The following is a 15517-nucleotide window of genomic DNA, read 5'->3' as shown; positions in this document are numbered from 1 at the left end:
CACACACTCACACCAGCACATACACACATTGACGCACATCAGCTTCTTATCAGCTGGCCCAGTGAACCATTATGATGTTTGGTGTGTGTGTCTGTGTGGGTGCATGTCTGTGTGCACGCTGATGAGGGGATACCGGCCCTCCCATGACAGAGGTAATCCTGTTCAGTGGCAGGTCTGGATATCCCAACTGGTGTGTTAAGAGTGTTTGTGTATTTGTCTGTGTGTACCCCACAGCAGCAGGTCATCGAGCCTGTACTGTCTGCTCATTTGCCTGCTTCTCTGTTAGGCTGTTCATCTGCAAGTTTGCCTGCTTTGCTTTTCTCAGTCTGTTCACATTTGCCCATTTGTACAGCTGAATGAACTGAAACTTAAATTTCAGTCTTTAAAGTTTGTAATATGACTCTGATGGTGTTGTGAGAGATGATGCTCACAAAGGGATCAGTTAATGAACCATACAGCTATTTTGCAGTGGATAAGGAATGAAATGATGCATCAGCATTATTCACAAAATTCAGTGACAAATTTTGTTGCAGACAGATTTAATTATAATGATTTGCAGGTTACACTACTGTGCATGTTTGACTTGCTGTCAGCATACATGGCATCGTTTTCTGGAGTCGGGAGTAAGCCTTCTCACATTCTTACTATTTTTGTTAAGCATGCAATTCAGCAACTGCACAACACAGAAGCAAAAAGCATAGAGGTGGCTGCTGCAACTAGGGATGCAACTACGACTATTTTGTCTCTAACTGTTGTGTGTCCTGGTTGACTCTTCGGATTGGTTTTCCCAACATAGGTAGAGTACTAAAATCTATTATCAAACATGGCACTTGTATCTGATACCTACCAAACTGAATCAAAACAAAGATTTCAGTACCGCATTTTTGTACTATTGCACTCCAACGCAACCCCCCACCAGTCCAGGTAAAAGGCACAAACTACTTTGGACTTAACGTAATCCATGTAGCCCACACTCATTTTAGTTCAGCTGAGCATGAATGTCTTTTATTCATGAGTAATGTCTCTTCTCTGCTTGTGTGAGTCAATGCATGACTTTTGTCTTTGTTTCAAGATATCCTGTTATTTTTTGTCCTATGCCCCATTCGCATCTCTTAAAGATATTTCTTTGAATTATTTAGGCCTGTGGTACCGAGAAGGCTTTATTCAAACACTTAAGAAGGTGATTCTTAAATGTTTGAATTGACTCACGTGAGTGTGCTACTGCATACCACTCTTACTGTGCAAAAATAGTATTTGCCGATCATTTTGATTCTGTGTCAGAGAAATCCCTCTTTTTAATCTGCATAGATTATTATTGTTGTATTTTCATAACGGAGAGAAGGAATGAGAGAGTTAATCAATGAGCAATAGCCTTTACTGAAGGACAGGAGGTTTTGCTGTATTCACAAGCTTGTCTTTGCAGAGAAGATATAATATAAATGATCAGACAACATATGAACTTTAGAGATGCAACTAATGACTATTCCTATAGTGGACTAGTCACCAACAACTGAAGCGATTAGTCGACCATTCGGTTGCCGTCGTGTGGGATCTCTTGATGGCTTTGACGACTCGATTTTTTATTTTGTTTTTTTAACTAACAGCTTTAAAAAGAACTTTGATGTACTTAGAAACATGTATGAACTAAAAATATAGACAATAAGTCAGTGTTCTTCGGGATGAGGGGGAAAACAGCCACCATAAAGTTATACTGTTCAGTTAGAAGTAAAAAGGGAAAGGTGTCAGGTTTGTTTGCAGCACTGTAGTGTTACAGTAATGTTAAAAGCAAGGATAACATCGACAGTGGATGTCCAGTGTTCGCTAGCACAGAAAGTAAAAACATTAGCTGGCTGCATCACTCATGAGTCCCGTGCCATCTCTTCAAATGCTCGTGCATTGCAGATGTGCTCTAGTGATATGTAAGGTCTGCTTTACATATTTGACAAGCAGTCTCTTTTTGAACTGTCGAGAGTGAAATATTCCCTGACTTTCGAAGTTTCAGGGAGTGCAGATGTTGCATCAGGTGCCGCCATTTCTCTCTGTTTATCTTTTTTTGTCAAGCACTGTTAAGCATGTGCAACTCTTGACAGAGATTGTATGAATGACAGATGGCTCACTCCCAAGCATCTCAGCTTGAGAAAAAAAATGTTTTGTAGAAACAATAGCAACACGCTGCATGAAGAAAGGGTACGCAGACTTAACAAATGGATCATCGACAATAAAATGTGTTGCGACGGAAGTCATTATTGATTATTGTCAACAACAACGACAAACTGTTGCATCCCTAATGCAATTTAAGCTCTACCTATTGTGCTTTCTATGTTTGTTTCTGGTATTTGCTTGTCGTAGGCTGTGAAATGTTTTAATGGTATTAAGGCAGACAGACACTTGCAGCAGCCTCTCTGTGGATCAGATCGATGAAGGAGACAAAAAAAGTTTGGACTTGTACCTAGGTCAATGTTTAGTCCCTCTGTCCCATCATCAGAGCTTTGTCCTTAAACTGATTTTTTTTTTTTTTTTTTTTTTTTTTAAAGATCTATTTTTGGCCTTTTTGCCTTTATTTGATAGGACAGGGGATAGAGTCGGAAACAGGGGAGAGAGCGGGGAGAGACATGCAGGAAATAGTGCCACGGGCCGGACCCGAACCCGGGTCGCCCGCGTACATGGCATGCGCCTTAACCACTCGACTACCGGCGCGCCTTTAAACTGATTTTTAACCTGACGTGTAACATGAGTTCAGTAGTTTAAGAGCAGGACTGATTTGTGCAGGGGGTAAATGAAGTGTGTGCACATACAAACAACAAATCATCATGTATCATTAGAATATTTAACTTTATGATTTAAATTTACTTTAAAATACTAAAGTGAAATAAAACAACATTATAACAACAAGTACAGTAAGTTCAGTGATATTTGCAAGTTTTAGTAGGTCCAACATTTAAAAGGCTCTTAAATAATAAGTAATTATTAAATTGAGTGAAGAATGGAGGATAGAGTTGTTTGTTAAACAATACAATTTGGGTAAGGGTACGGTTGGGTAAGGTTTTATTAATTTATTGTATCCATTTATTCATAGTGGATTTTTAATTCTTAGATTTAATATATTGCTTAATTTGAGGTGAACAGATGCCTGACTATTTTAATTTTCTTCCTCATAAAAGTCAATTTCAGCACAGTGTAGGTACTGGTATTGTTTGAAAAGTATTGGTTTAGCACCAGTAGCATAAAAAACCCAAACAATATGGACAACATTGACAATTCATTGCATCCTTGGCTGCAGCGCTGTCTTGTCATACAACATCTAAACTTCCAGAGCATAAATACTACTGACACTGAAAAAAAAGTGTTACCTTCTTGCTGCAAAGGCCTAAATTAAGTCAGAGAGTCTATTTAGAGACAGCACATCTAAAATTAGAAATCTAAGTACCTTAATGGAAGATGTTGACACAAGCAGTAAAGGTTTGTGAGCTCCTGGAATGAGCTTACATAAATAAGAAACATTGTGGTCAAAGTTGTCTTAATGAAGCATATTTCGGGGTTCTATAGAGACATCTAGTCCATCACTTATTTGGCCAGTCAATTTTATGCTGGCATTTGGTATGTTTCTGCTGATTAAAGGTAAGGGTTTTTTTATGGGTCAAAAGAACTGACCAGTTAGACAAACTCTAATTATGCTCATTTCATAGCCAAACATAAGAGAATATGTTGGCATACTAGGAGTCTTTTTCCAAAGGAACTGATGAAAAAAATATTGATAGTGGCACCAGCGTTGGCTAAGCTATGTTAAACATTAGAACCAACCCTAATTTTCGCTATCAGGCATCTCTAAAAATTAAAGTAAACCACTTAGAGTGTATCTCATTCACATTTCCATAAAATTACAGTACATAAAATTACAGTGCATTTATGAGTCCGTAATTGTAAATAAAACCTTAAACACATGTATTTGTATGCAGAGCTGCACTCCACAACTTACCTTAGGCATAAGCCAGGAAAGCCTTGGCCCATTGAGTACATGTACAAAACCTGAGAGAACATAAATCTCACATTATGCAAGTGTAACAACAGACAGTATAAACTCTGTTACACTTACTCACATTTTGGTTTGAGATGGAACTGTCTGAGTGTGTGTTAAGCTGCGATCTCGCTTGTGTTTTGGGAGCATTATAGTGTCTGTTTTCAGGAACCCAGCGGGGGGCTAATGGAACGGCTTTGTTGGTTTAAAGGAATTACCAGCCGTCTTCGCCAAAATCAACTCATAATCTGCTTTATTGGCACCACTACGCTCACTGCCACACTATTGACAGTGCCTGCTAACACAGCACACAACACATACAAACACAACAGTGACAGTCAGCCAAACACCACAACAAGATGCTAACTCTCCAGTGAGAACTGTCTGAATAAAAGGAGAGAACAAGAAAAAAACAGAGCAGAGAAATACCAATAAAACAATAAATATGAGAGAGAAAGGTATAAGGTGAAAAGAGAGAGAGAGAGGAGGCCAACAATAAAAGAGTGGGGGTGAGACACGGAGAAAAGGGGGAGAGATGAGATGCTGCAGGGTTATCAGTGATTAACAGTTCCACCCTATAGAACGTTGGGTTGGACTTCAAAGAAAGAGCTGCTTTTTGTTTAGAGGCCCTGAGTGTAACCCTGTTAGGGATGTAATGTTTTTACACAAGAAAATGCTCTCTCTCACACACTCTAACAAACACACAATGCTCTGAGTTAAACAGGGAGGGACAGAGGGAAGCACACAAGGCAAGATGTGAGACGCTGAAACAATAAAGGTGAGGGGGACAGTTAAGACAGACTGACAGAAAACAAGAAATTAGGGATGCACGATATTGGATTTTTGCTGATATCCAATATGCCGATATTTTAAAACTAATTTTGACCGATACGGATACAGATATTTAATTATATATTTTCCAGTGTAAAAAACATCTATAGACTACCAATATTTTTTAAAATATTGGTAGTCTATTTTTTAGAAACAGACAAAACATTTGATTTTCATCAGAAATTGAAGGATGTATTGGTTTTTTTTTTCAAATTCAACCATACACTAATGAAAGTCTTGCAGCAATGTCTTTGGGTTACATGTGCATTATATGCTACATGTATTTTTAACAGTACAGCCAAAGTCATCTGCATCTTTGAGGGCAATAAAAAGCAGCAAAATAACCTGCTGACACTGAGCGCCACAGTGCAAAAAAGAAATAGCTTATAAATTTAGATTGATTCTCCTTTTTACTAGAGGTGTAACGATTCATCGATGTATATCGATGTATCGATTGGTTGATTTATGATCCAATTAGATCTTAGAAAGTCAAAACATCACTCTAAATCGATGCTTCAAGCTACACTTTTATTTTGAAATTCCCCCCTGTATGCTTGTTGACAGTTTCCATCCCAGGCAGCGTCCTCAACAAGCTAGCTGCAAGCTAGCTAACTAGCAGCAGTGGCTTAAAGTTTTGCTGCTGAGGAAAAGAGGATATCCTCTCCTCTCTCAGCTGTGTGGATATATTTTAGACAGATGCTACTGCAGGACGGATCTCTCCCCTTAGTTTGCCGACTACATCTTTATCTGTATATACCCGCTGTATGAGATCATTCACAGATTAAAAACACTCCACCAGTTATGGCTGAGGAAGCAAGTGCTGTCTGCAGCAGATACACGGAGAGGGAAACGTCCGCAGCTGCATGTCTCCTTTGATACACTGATTTTATATCACCGTCTCACGTGAGATTTATAATGAAAATATAAGCTGTCCAAATTTAACGCAGGACAGCTGTTCTCTGTATCCCCCCACCCCCTCACTCTTGTTATGAGGCTGTACATCACAGGAGCATCTTTTATAGCAAAACTTTGCTCTAATATTCTGTCTAACCTTTCCATTTATTAAAATCAAGGTTGCAATACATAAAAAATATAAAGAATCATTATATAACATCATATGCCACATATTTTACCTCATTTAAATCTCATAAGGTGAATAAACTACAAAACTGAACTATCTGCCACATTAATAGGGCCCTGTGTAAAGTATGAAGGGCTGATATAGAGCAGAATTGTCTGGTGAAGTCCACATGTGTGTAAATAATTTTGAGAAAAAAATCTAAAATGGAAACACAGGCCAAACATTTCGATCATTATTATAAAGGGTTGCAGAAAAAGTCCATATTGGTGCTTTAGAGTGATCTGGGGATATGAGGAAATAAAATGTTTGCCGCTGAAAATGTTTGCTGTTTTAAATCAATACGTTGTAACACAAATGTGCATAGTTGTGTTTCTAATTTAAAGGTAATCAGGGGTAATCATAACCTGACACGCCAGATGGATTTGTTTCACACATACATCTGGGAAAGCTTCAATAGGAAATGTTTGAGAAAAGGCAGCGGCTTTGAAAAAAACTCGGAGTATGATTGGGAGAACGTTCTGTCTGTCACATCTCTACGGGCCAATCAGAACAACAAAACACGTGACGCAGCCACTATCAAGTTAGTCAACAACTCACTGCTGTTCTTTGTTCTTCTTTTATCGAAGAAATGTTGTCAAGTTCTGATAAAACTGGCGCTTTAGCAGCATCCATGCTAATCTCTTCCTCCATAACTGCACCAGTTCTTGCTGCTGCTTGTTTACGTCACGACTCTTCTGCGCCTGAAAGTACTGCTCCTCGTCGCTGATTGGTCCTGTCACTTTCTAACTGGGCCCAAACGGTTCAGATGGGAGCTTTGCAAGATGGACTCGCCAGTGAAAAACAAGGAAACGGGCGTGTCTATCTGCTTTGCAAGGTTAGGGTAATCGGGTCTTTGTTGTATTTGTTAAAGAGATTTTTTTATTAAATACAGAGACCTGTCAATAGTTTAATTGCAGAAACTGTTTTTTTCTGTAACTGTGTGAAATTTTTTGCATAAAATCACCTGACATCGATCATAGGCCCCTATATGAAATCAAATCAAAATTGTATCGTGGCAGATTTTGTGATATTGGAAAATATTGTATCGGTGTCCAAAATATCGATATTGTATCGCATCGGGGCGAAACAGGTGATTTACACCCCTACTTATTTCTCAGCTAGTCTGCAGGATGGTTCCCTGAGATACTCCTGACTCCTCACTGTAAACAGCTCAGTAACAACCCAGTAACACCCACGCCTCAAATGCTGGAGAGAGGAAACCTTCATGCACAGCCAGAGCGCGCTATCCACGGGAGATTTGGCACACAGAAGCCCATCACTGCTTTGCCATGTTTCACAGTCACGTAGCACGACACGCACGTTCTTTTTTTCTATTTTCCATATCCGAAACATGTTATCAAAAGGGGCTGCAACTGCGGCTGCTGAGTGAGCACTCCTGTGAGTGCAGGACAGGCTTTTTAAGAGTGAAGTCCTCATCCGGCCACTGAGGCAGTGAGGCTCAACATGCTAACCAGATGGAGACTTGGTGAAGCTAATATGTTTAGCTTTAATGAGGAGCTTCTCTACGTGACTGGAAATGAAGTTTTGCAATCAGGTAAGGCTATAAGCGCCTGCTATGTATAACGTAGCAGGGCTTTAAATACATCATTAGCCTGCTGAAGCCTGTTTATTCTACCACGCTGAAAGGCCGATTATCAAGAGCTATAAATTCATTGATTTTCCTGTTCAGCTCCTTACCTTTGCGTGGTCACTGCTGTATTTTTTAGCTTTGTGAAATGACTTAAGTAGAGGCTGGTGACGAGTTTTCCCTGGAACAAAGTTTTGTCATTCTTTATTTTAAAAAAGTCCTTGCAGTCATCAGGGGGACGGTTTTTTAGATGCAAAATCAAAATGGTGGTGTTACAGGCGTGTTGTCGAGCCCTCCTCGCATCATGTGTACTTTACAAGCGATGCAAACAGCTACTTTGCCGTCTCGTTCCCACACCTCAAACTTATCCCACACAGCCGACATGTTGAGTTTGTTGTTGACGCAATTGTAATTGTGACATTATCCGCCATACAAATCAGCCTAAATTTTATTATCGGCCGATACCAATATACTGCTGATAATATCGTGCATTCCCACAAGACATGAAGGGACGAGCACAGTGAAACTGAAAACAGAGCAACACCTTCAAAAGAGTCTCATTGATTATATCACAGTGTTTGACTGCTTTTGGTTAAAACAATTGCATCAACATCAGGTGTTTCTCTTTGGGCCTTTTCAGACTCCACACTCCCAACACAGAGCAAACTCTGATCACTTTCATAGACACTGGAACTCAATTCAACCATGTTTGAGCTTTCATTTTGAAATTCCTCTTGCATGTCTGTTGACAGTTTCCACCCAGCTGAAAGTTGTCCTAAACTTTCAAACAGGCTAGCAGTGAAAAGGCAGTTTACAACAGCTAGCAGCAAAGATTAAGAAGATGAGGAGGACACCCACTCTTCTCTCAGCTTTGTGGAAATATTTTAGACATTCAACTACACCAGGGCAGGCCTCCCACTTTTATTTGCCTACCCTTACTACCTTTTTTTATCCATAAACTATTGCTATACTAGGCCCATTTACATATAAAAAAAAAACAAAACCATCTCCCCTTGCTATCCACTAGGAGTGTGACAAGGTCTCATGCCACAAGTGCTTGCGAGATCCAAATGTCATGAGATTTCTTATTCAGGTGAGAACTGCATTGCAAAATCAATATTGCACGAACATTAGGAGCAGCTGCTGTCATGACAGAACACAATACCAAACTGGAAATTACTAATATCAGAAACATGCTTCTGACACTCTGTTGGCAAACAGCTAATGAAGAAACAGAGCTGATTTGTGACCCCTTCAAATCGATGCTCTCACCCCCTCCTCCTCCACAGTGTGAGCTACTTGGTGCCACACATGCTCCACAAATTCATGATAAGTTTATCATAATGGTGTGAAATGATTAAATGCTGCTGCTGGAAACCTGTGTAGTCTCCATGTGGAGAATACAGTGCTTATTTCTGAACCTGTGTAGCCCGGAGGGCCGTTGCATAGGCCTACTGCAGCGGTGAATTTAACCAAACAAACTCAGTTTTAGAGCCTTAGATGTCATTGTTTGCTTTAAAAACAGAAGTTATAGTACTTAATAGATGCGCTCTGTTTATGTGTTTACTAAACGAGGATGAGAAATTGTTTATTTTTGTGTATGCTGATTTTTATATTTTAGTGTGTTTAAACAGCTTTTAGAGTACTTCCAAAATAATCCAAATGCTTCTATTGTTATAGTAATTGTAGCAATGACTGTATAGTTTTGTAAATTAAAGTTGTGGGTGACTGTTTAAATGAAAGATTTGATTTGAAGAGCTGTTAAAATGCACTGTGTAAGTCAGAGTTAGACAAGACAAACTGTATAGCACTGATATCCTATTTAGTAGAAGATGGTTTGCAGAAAAAATTCTGAATGGACCTGAATCGCTTTGCATTTGTGACTTTTCCTCTCATGTATTTTGTTCCAGAATGAAAAAAAATAGGGTAAAATCTCGTCTCGTCACGTCTCGTGAGATGAGTCTTGTCAGACTCCTAGTATGAATGGTGTTTGGTCCATTATCTGCAGCTAGAGAGTTCCAAATGCTGTTTAATCGACTCTATCAGCTCTCTAACTCTATCATGAAAGACAGAAGCCTTACTGGACAAATGTGATTCAAATCAGTTTGGTGCAAATGTCAGAAATAACTCCAGCATTGATGTGTTTTATCATAGTTCAGTCAGATCCTTCAGTGTACAGTTGGAAAAAAATATCAAAGTGTTTACTTCCTCTATAGTCATATTTTTCATATGTGATCAATATGAGACAATATCATAGCTTGTGAAATGCAGTCAAGTCAATACATGTTAGAAAAGTAACATACTATGTGACAATCTAATTCCAAGGTTGCAATATACTTGGGTGTTTTTGACTTTAAGTAATGATATTAGTTTTCCTAGATCTTGTTTATTTTTTAAGAAAAGCAATTTAATTAATTTCAACAAGTTTTTGGACTTTATTGTTAAATGCTCACACAAATTAATATAATCATAAAATCACAGCCTCTCTCTTACACACATTGGCTCAAAACAGTCTACTCATGCACACACATACACACACAGAGCAGTGAAATGCTCCATCAAAGTACAAAAGTGGAGTGAGAGAGGGAGACAGAGGAAGAGAGAGGGAGAGGTCTGAGATCTGAGGAAGAGGAGACGAGAACAATGGCTTTAAGTCTTGACAAACACTTAGCCAAGGCCTTCAGACTAACACTTTGGAGCAGACATGTCTGCCTGCATACCAATAGCAAACACTGTCACTCCCCATCTAACTCAGAGGCTTTTGATGTTCTATTCACAGAGATAGAGAGAAGGGAGGTGAAGGAGGGGATGGAGGTAGAGAGAGTGCAGATAAGGGAGAACATAAGAAATTAAAAACAGAAAAGAAAAGAAGCAATAAAGTTTGTTGAATGAGAGAAAGAAGTAATTTCTTCTGTGAAATATGTAGCACTGAACATATTCTATTTTTCAATCTTTTCATCTTTGAAACCTGCTTTTGTAACTTTTTTCCTGTTTTTCTGAATCTCTGTTTTCCTGTCTCTGTCTCCAACAATATTTAGCTTTAAGAATAAGTTCTGTGTGGTCAAAAGAGGACAACGAATAGGAAGAAGAGGAGGAAGAGGAGACCAACAGTATGCAGATCACTGTCCACTACATCACGGTACAGAATTTGATTCATGATCTTATGTAGGGATGCATGATATTGGAGTATTTCTGATATCTGATGTGCCAATATTTCCAAACTCATTATGGTTGATAAAGTACTGAGAAGATATATAAAGACCTTATCTTCTAATGGAGAAAAAGCACAAGGTGTCTCCAGTGCAAAGAGAGGCTTAGTCAAGCAGAGCTGAGAAAGGACTGGGGGAGTAGACTGGTAGTTGTTTAAAGTTTGTGGTGCCATTAAAAATGTTGGGTGCTCACTGTGGGCCTGCTTGAGTGTGCTATAGTTGTACACTTTGCCAATATTTAAGGCCAAGAAATGATTTGTACTGCTGATATGTACAGTCAATATATTGCTGTGAAATATGCCAGAAATGTTCATATCTACCAGAGCTGATATTGAACTTTTAAGATAATATCTGCCAATACCAATATCATGCTGTTAGTGCCATGCATTTCTGATCTTAAGGTATCTTGTGTTTGTTTTGCTCCCTTTATTTTAAGTACTGACTTAAATAACATGACCTTGGTGGCTTGTAAGATGATAGTATGACATCATATGTTTTGAACTATTGCTGCTTCATTCCTGTTGAATCAAAGTCATACCAAAGCTTGACCTCAAAGCCAAGGTTCAAACTGTGACCTCTGTGAATTGAATATGTGTTATTTATTATGATGTGTGCTGCTGACGTTTTGGCCTGGTCATCCTTGTGAAAGAGATCTCCATCTGAACAGATGCCAAGTTGGCTTTCATGTATTTTGCACACATGGAAGCAGAGTGGCTTCTGTCTAGTCACTCTGCCATTAAGCCTAGATTGGTGGAGAGCAGCAGTGATGGTTGTCGTTTTGGAACTTTGTCCCATCTCCACACAGGATCTCTGGTACCTCTCTCACTAAGGCCCTTCATACCTCAGTTTGACCAGGCAACCAGCTCTTGGAAGAGTCCTAGTTGTGACAAACTTTTCCATTTGAGAATTATGGAGGCCACTGTGCTTTTGAGAACTTTCAGTGCAGTAGATTTTTTTGTACCCAGATCTGTGCCTTGCAACAGTCTGGTCTCTGAGCTCTGCAGACAGTTTCTCATAACTTGGTTTTTGCTCTGATGTGCATTGTTAGCTGTGAGGTCTTCTATAAAGAGGCGTGTGCATTTTAATTTGTTTTACCACAGATGGTCTGAAATCAAGGTGCAGAAACATCTCAGAGAAATGGGGGTCACCTAAGCTGAACTTTTAGGTGTTGATGCAATGGGTATGAATACTTATGTCAATATACATTGGTCATTTATATTGTCATAAATATGCAAAACAAAATCACTTTGTCATTACAGGGTATGGAGTCTACATTAATGACAAAAATAATTTGAATGACTGTAGCATCATGCTGCAACATAACAAAATAGAAAAAAATGAAAGCGGTCTGAATACTTTCTGAATGCACTGTATAAATGTATGAATAAATAATGACCTGTACAGCCGCTCATACACTTAAAACACATCTGTTTACACCCAGTGTGCTGGCAACATGGAGTAATATAAATTTAGTTCGTTTTCACACAAGTTATAAGCTGTAAAAAGCTGTGCAAAAATCCAAACATACACTATATTGCCAAAAGTATTCACTCACCCATCCAAATAATATAAATCAGGTATTCCAATCACTTCCATGGCCACAGGTGTATAAAATCAAGCACATAGGCATGCAGACTGTTTCTACAAACATTTGTGAAAGATTGGGTTGCTTTCAGGAGCTCAGTGAATTCCAGCATGGTACTATGATAGGATGCCACCTGTGCAACAAGTCCAGTTGTGAAATTTCCTCGCTCCTAAATATTCCACAGTCAACTGTCAGTGGTATTATAACAAAGTGGAAGCGATTGGGAACGACAGCAACTCAGCCACAAAGTGGTGGGCCACGTAAAATGATGGAGCGGGGTCAGCGAATGCTGAGGCACATAGTACGCAGAGGTCACCAACTTTCTGCAGAGTCAGTCACTACAGACCTCCAAACTTCATGTGGCTTTCAGATTAGCTCAAGAACAGTGCATAGAGAGCTTCATGGAATGGGTTTCCATGGCTGAGCAGCTGCATCCAAACCGTACATCACCAAGTGCAATGCAAAGCATTGGATGCAGTGTTGTAAAGCATGCCACCACTGGACTCTAGAGTAGTGGAGGTGCGTTCTCTGGAGTGACAAATCACGCTTCTCCATCCGGCAATCTGATGGACGAGTCTGGGTTTGGCAGTTGCTAGAGAACGGTACTTGTCTGACTGCATTGTGCCAAGTGTAAAGTTTGGTGGAGGGGGGATTATGGTGTGGGTTTTTTTTCAGAGGCTGGGCTTAGCCCCTTAGTTCCAGTGTAAAGAAAGAGATTTTGGACAATTCCATGCTCCCAACTTTGTGGGAACAGTTTGGGGATAACCCCTTCCTGTTCCAACATGGCTGTGCACCAGTGCCCAAAGCAAGGTCCATAAAGACATGGATGAGAGAGTTTGGTGTGGATGAACTTGACTGGCCTGCACAGAGTCCTGACCTCAACCTGATAGAACACCTTTGGGATGAATTAGAGCGGAGACAGAGAGCCAGGCCTTCTTGTCCAACATCAGTGTGTGACCTCACAAATGCACTTCATGAAGAATAGTCAAAAATTCCCATAAACACACTCCTAAACCTTGTGGAAAACCTTCCCAGAAGAGTTGAAGATGTTATAGCTGCAAAGGGTGGACCGACGTCATATTAAACTCTATGGATTAAGAATGGGATGTCACTTAAGTTCATATGCAAGTCAAGGCAGGTGAGCGAATACTTTTGGCAATATAGTGTACATGTGTACTATGATGAACTACTTCCCTTATCTGTCAAAGTGCACAAGCACTGGCAGGCACAAACAAACTCACATAGCCTACTCACGAGTGCTCACACACGCACGCAAAGCCTCCTCTGCAAGTTGTTAAGTGTGTTAAGAGGCAGGGAGAAATTATTAATTATCAGGCTAATGGGCACCCGGCTGAGTTCTGCTTCATTAAGCTCTAACTGTTTGTGTGTGTGAATGTTTGTGTGTGAATTTTTGTGTATGGGTGGGTGGTTTGTGTAATACACAAAGATAGGTGCACAGGAATTTGCATACACCTGTACCACAGGGGGGTTTGTTTACCGACCAAACAACTCCACAACACACATTCAACAATGCAAGCATACACATGAATGAAATACTTTAATTTGTGCTGACATAGAAATAAAAAGATAGGGGTGTAATTGTTGAATACCTGTGTTGGCAAGTAAAATTCACCTATTTAGAGTACAAGATGTCTTGATGACTTTGTGGACAATAACGTGTCAGTAAAAGATTTTCATATCAAATAACTGTATTCCATTTGCTAATGCTGTTCATGATTCAATGGACAAACAAGTCTTTTGGACACTTCGAATATAGTTTTATTACAAGGAGGTTATGTGATCGGCAGGGTTTGTTAGTTTGTTTGTTAGTTTGTTTGTTAGTTTGTTAGCAACATAACTAAAAAAGTAATGGACAGATTTAGGTGAAATTTTCAGGAAATGTCAGAAATGGCATAAGGAAGAACTGATCAGATTTTGGGAGTGATCCTGATCACTGTCTGGATCCATGAATTTTTTAAAGGATTCTGTACTATTGGGAGATAGGGCTAATGGCGGAGGTCAGCGCTTTGCAGTGCTTTTCTAGTTTAATTAAGATTTTAGTCAGTTCTTGTTCCTATCTTCATTTAAATGACCACAAACTACATCAGTTAATAGTGCCACTTCATGTGTCTGTGTGCATACAGCATGTACATGTGTAGTTGTAGTTGTGTAGTGTTTTTACCCTGTGTTGCTGATGATGATGATGCTGCTCTCTTCCTCTCTATCCCTTGCAGGGCCATGCTGGCTACAGTATGATAAGTAAAACCAGCACTGACGTTAATCTGTCTTACTCCCACTAGGAAAGACAGATAAGGGGAAGAGAGAGGCAGAAGGAGGGTGAGACAGGGGAGGGAGTCAGGGAGAAGAAAAACAAAATGTTTTGAATATTTGTGTTACATGATTCTAAGTTAGAATATGTGAAAATTTGAAGCACATTTTTGAGCAGTTTTGTAAAGCTGACATGCTTTAACAAACTACAAAGGTCCCTGGTAGGATTCAGCTGAAGGAAATTGCAATTACATGGCACACTTGTCAGACCTCTAGGCCTCCTGAGTGCCTGTTCACTTTAAAAGCATTTCATGCTGCATTTTAGTACTTAAACATTAGGAGCTTACAATTTAATGATTCAGTCTGTGACAATATAGTATAAAAATCTCCTGGTCAGCAGCACTCCAATATTAATATAGTTGTCACTGCCAAATCAAGCAAACTAAGCTGTTAAGTAACTTACTTTAGAAGGAGGCCAGGATTTAGGTGAGTTTTATATAGTATATAAAATAAATCTTTTTTTTTGCGTGTGCATGTATTGTATTTGTTCTGAACCGGGACAGTTAGGTGCAAGTGGCAACACAACAAATGCGTCTGAATGGAGATAAAAGGCAAACACATATCATGTGCCTACCAAGCTAGGTGGCAACATTTTGCTACAGCTATAAAAACAAAAGAAAATTAAAGAGGAAGAAGCAGGCACAATTAAACAAATGAGGAGGAAGAAGTTAGATTCAGTAGCAAGAGCAGCCGAGCTATTAGAAGAGCCGGCTTCTCATCCATCTTCTCTATTTCTTAGTGCTGTTTTTTAAAGCATCTTGGTGTGAATGCAGAAACGGTTGAAATTGTGTAGCTGTAAGCTGGACGACTGTCAGTTAAAAGTCATAAATGAGGGAAACCT

At 39.4% G+C, this 15517-nt stretch overlaps 1 protein-coding gene across 4 annotated transcripts in view; it reads left to right on the top strand.

Moving 5' to 3' along the window:
- esrrga (estrogen-related receptor gamma a) overlaps positions 1–15517 on the top strand; it is a 201089-nt gene that overhangs the window by 48770 nt on the left and 136802 nt on the right. For all 4 annotated transcript variants that reach the window (XM_041793864.1, XM_041793847.1, XM_041793855.1 and 1 more), the window contains exon 3: positions 10593–10693. The gene's annotated coding sequence lies outside the window, so the exon portion shown is untranslated. The remainder of the gene's footprint in view (positions 1–10592; positions 10694–15517) is intronic.

This window comes from Cheilinus undulatus, linkage group 1, assembly GCF_018320785.1.
Source record: "Cheilinus undulatus linkage group 1, ASM1832078v1, whole genome shotgun sequence".
In the NCBI taxonomy this organism is placed as follows: Eukaryota; Metazoa; Chordata; class Actinopteri; order Labriformes; family Labridae; genus Cheilinus; species Cheilinus undulatus.
Note: the sequence above shows the minus strand (reverse complement) of the source record. Positions and strands in the feature narration are given on the sequence as shown.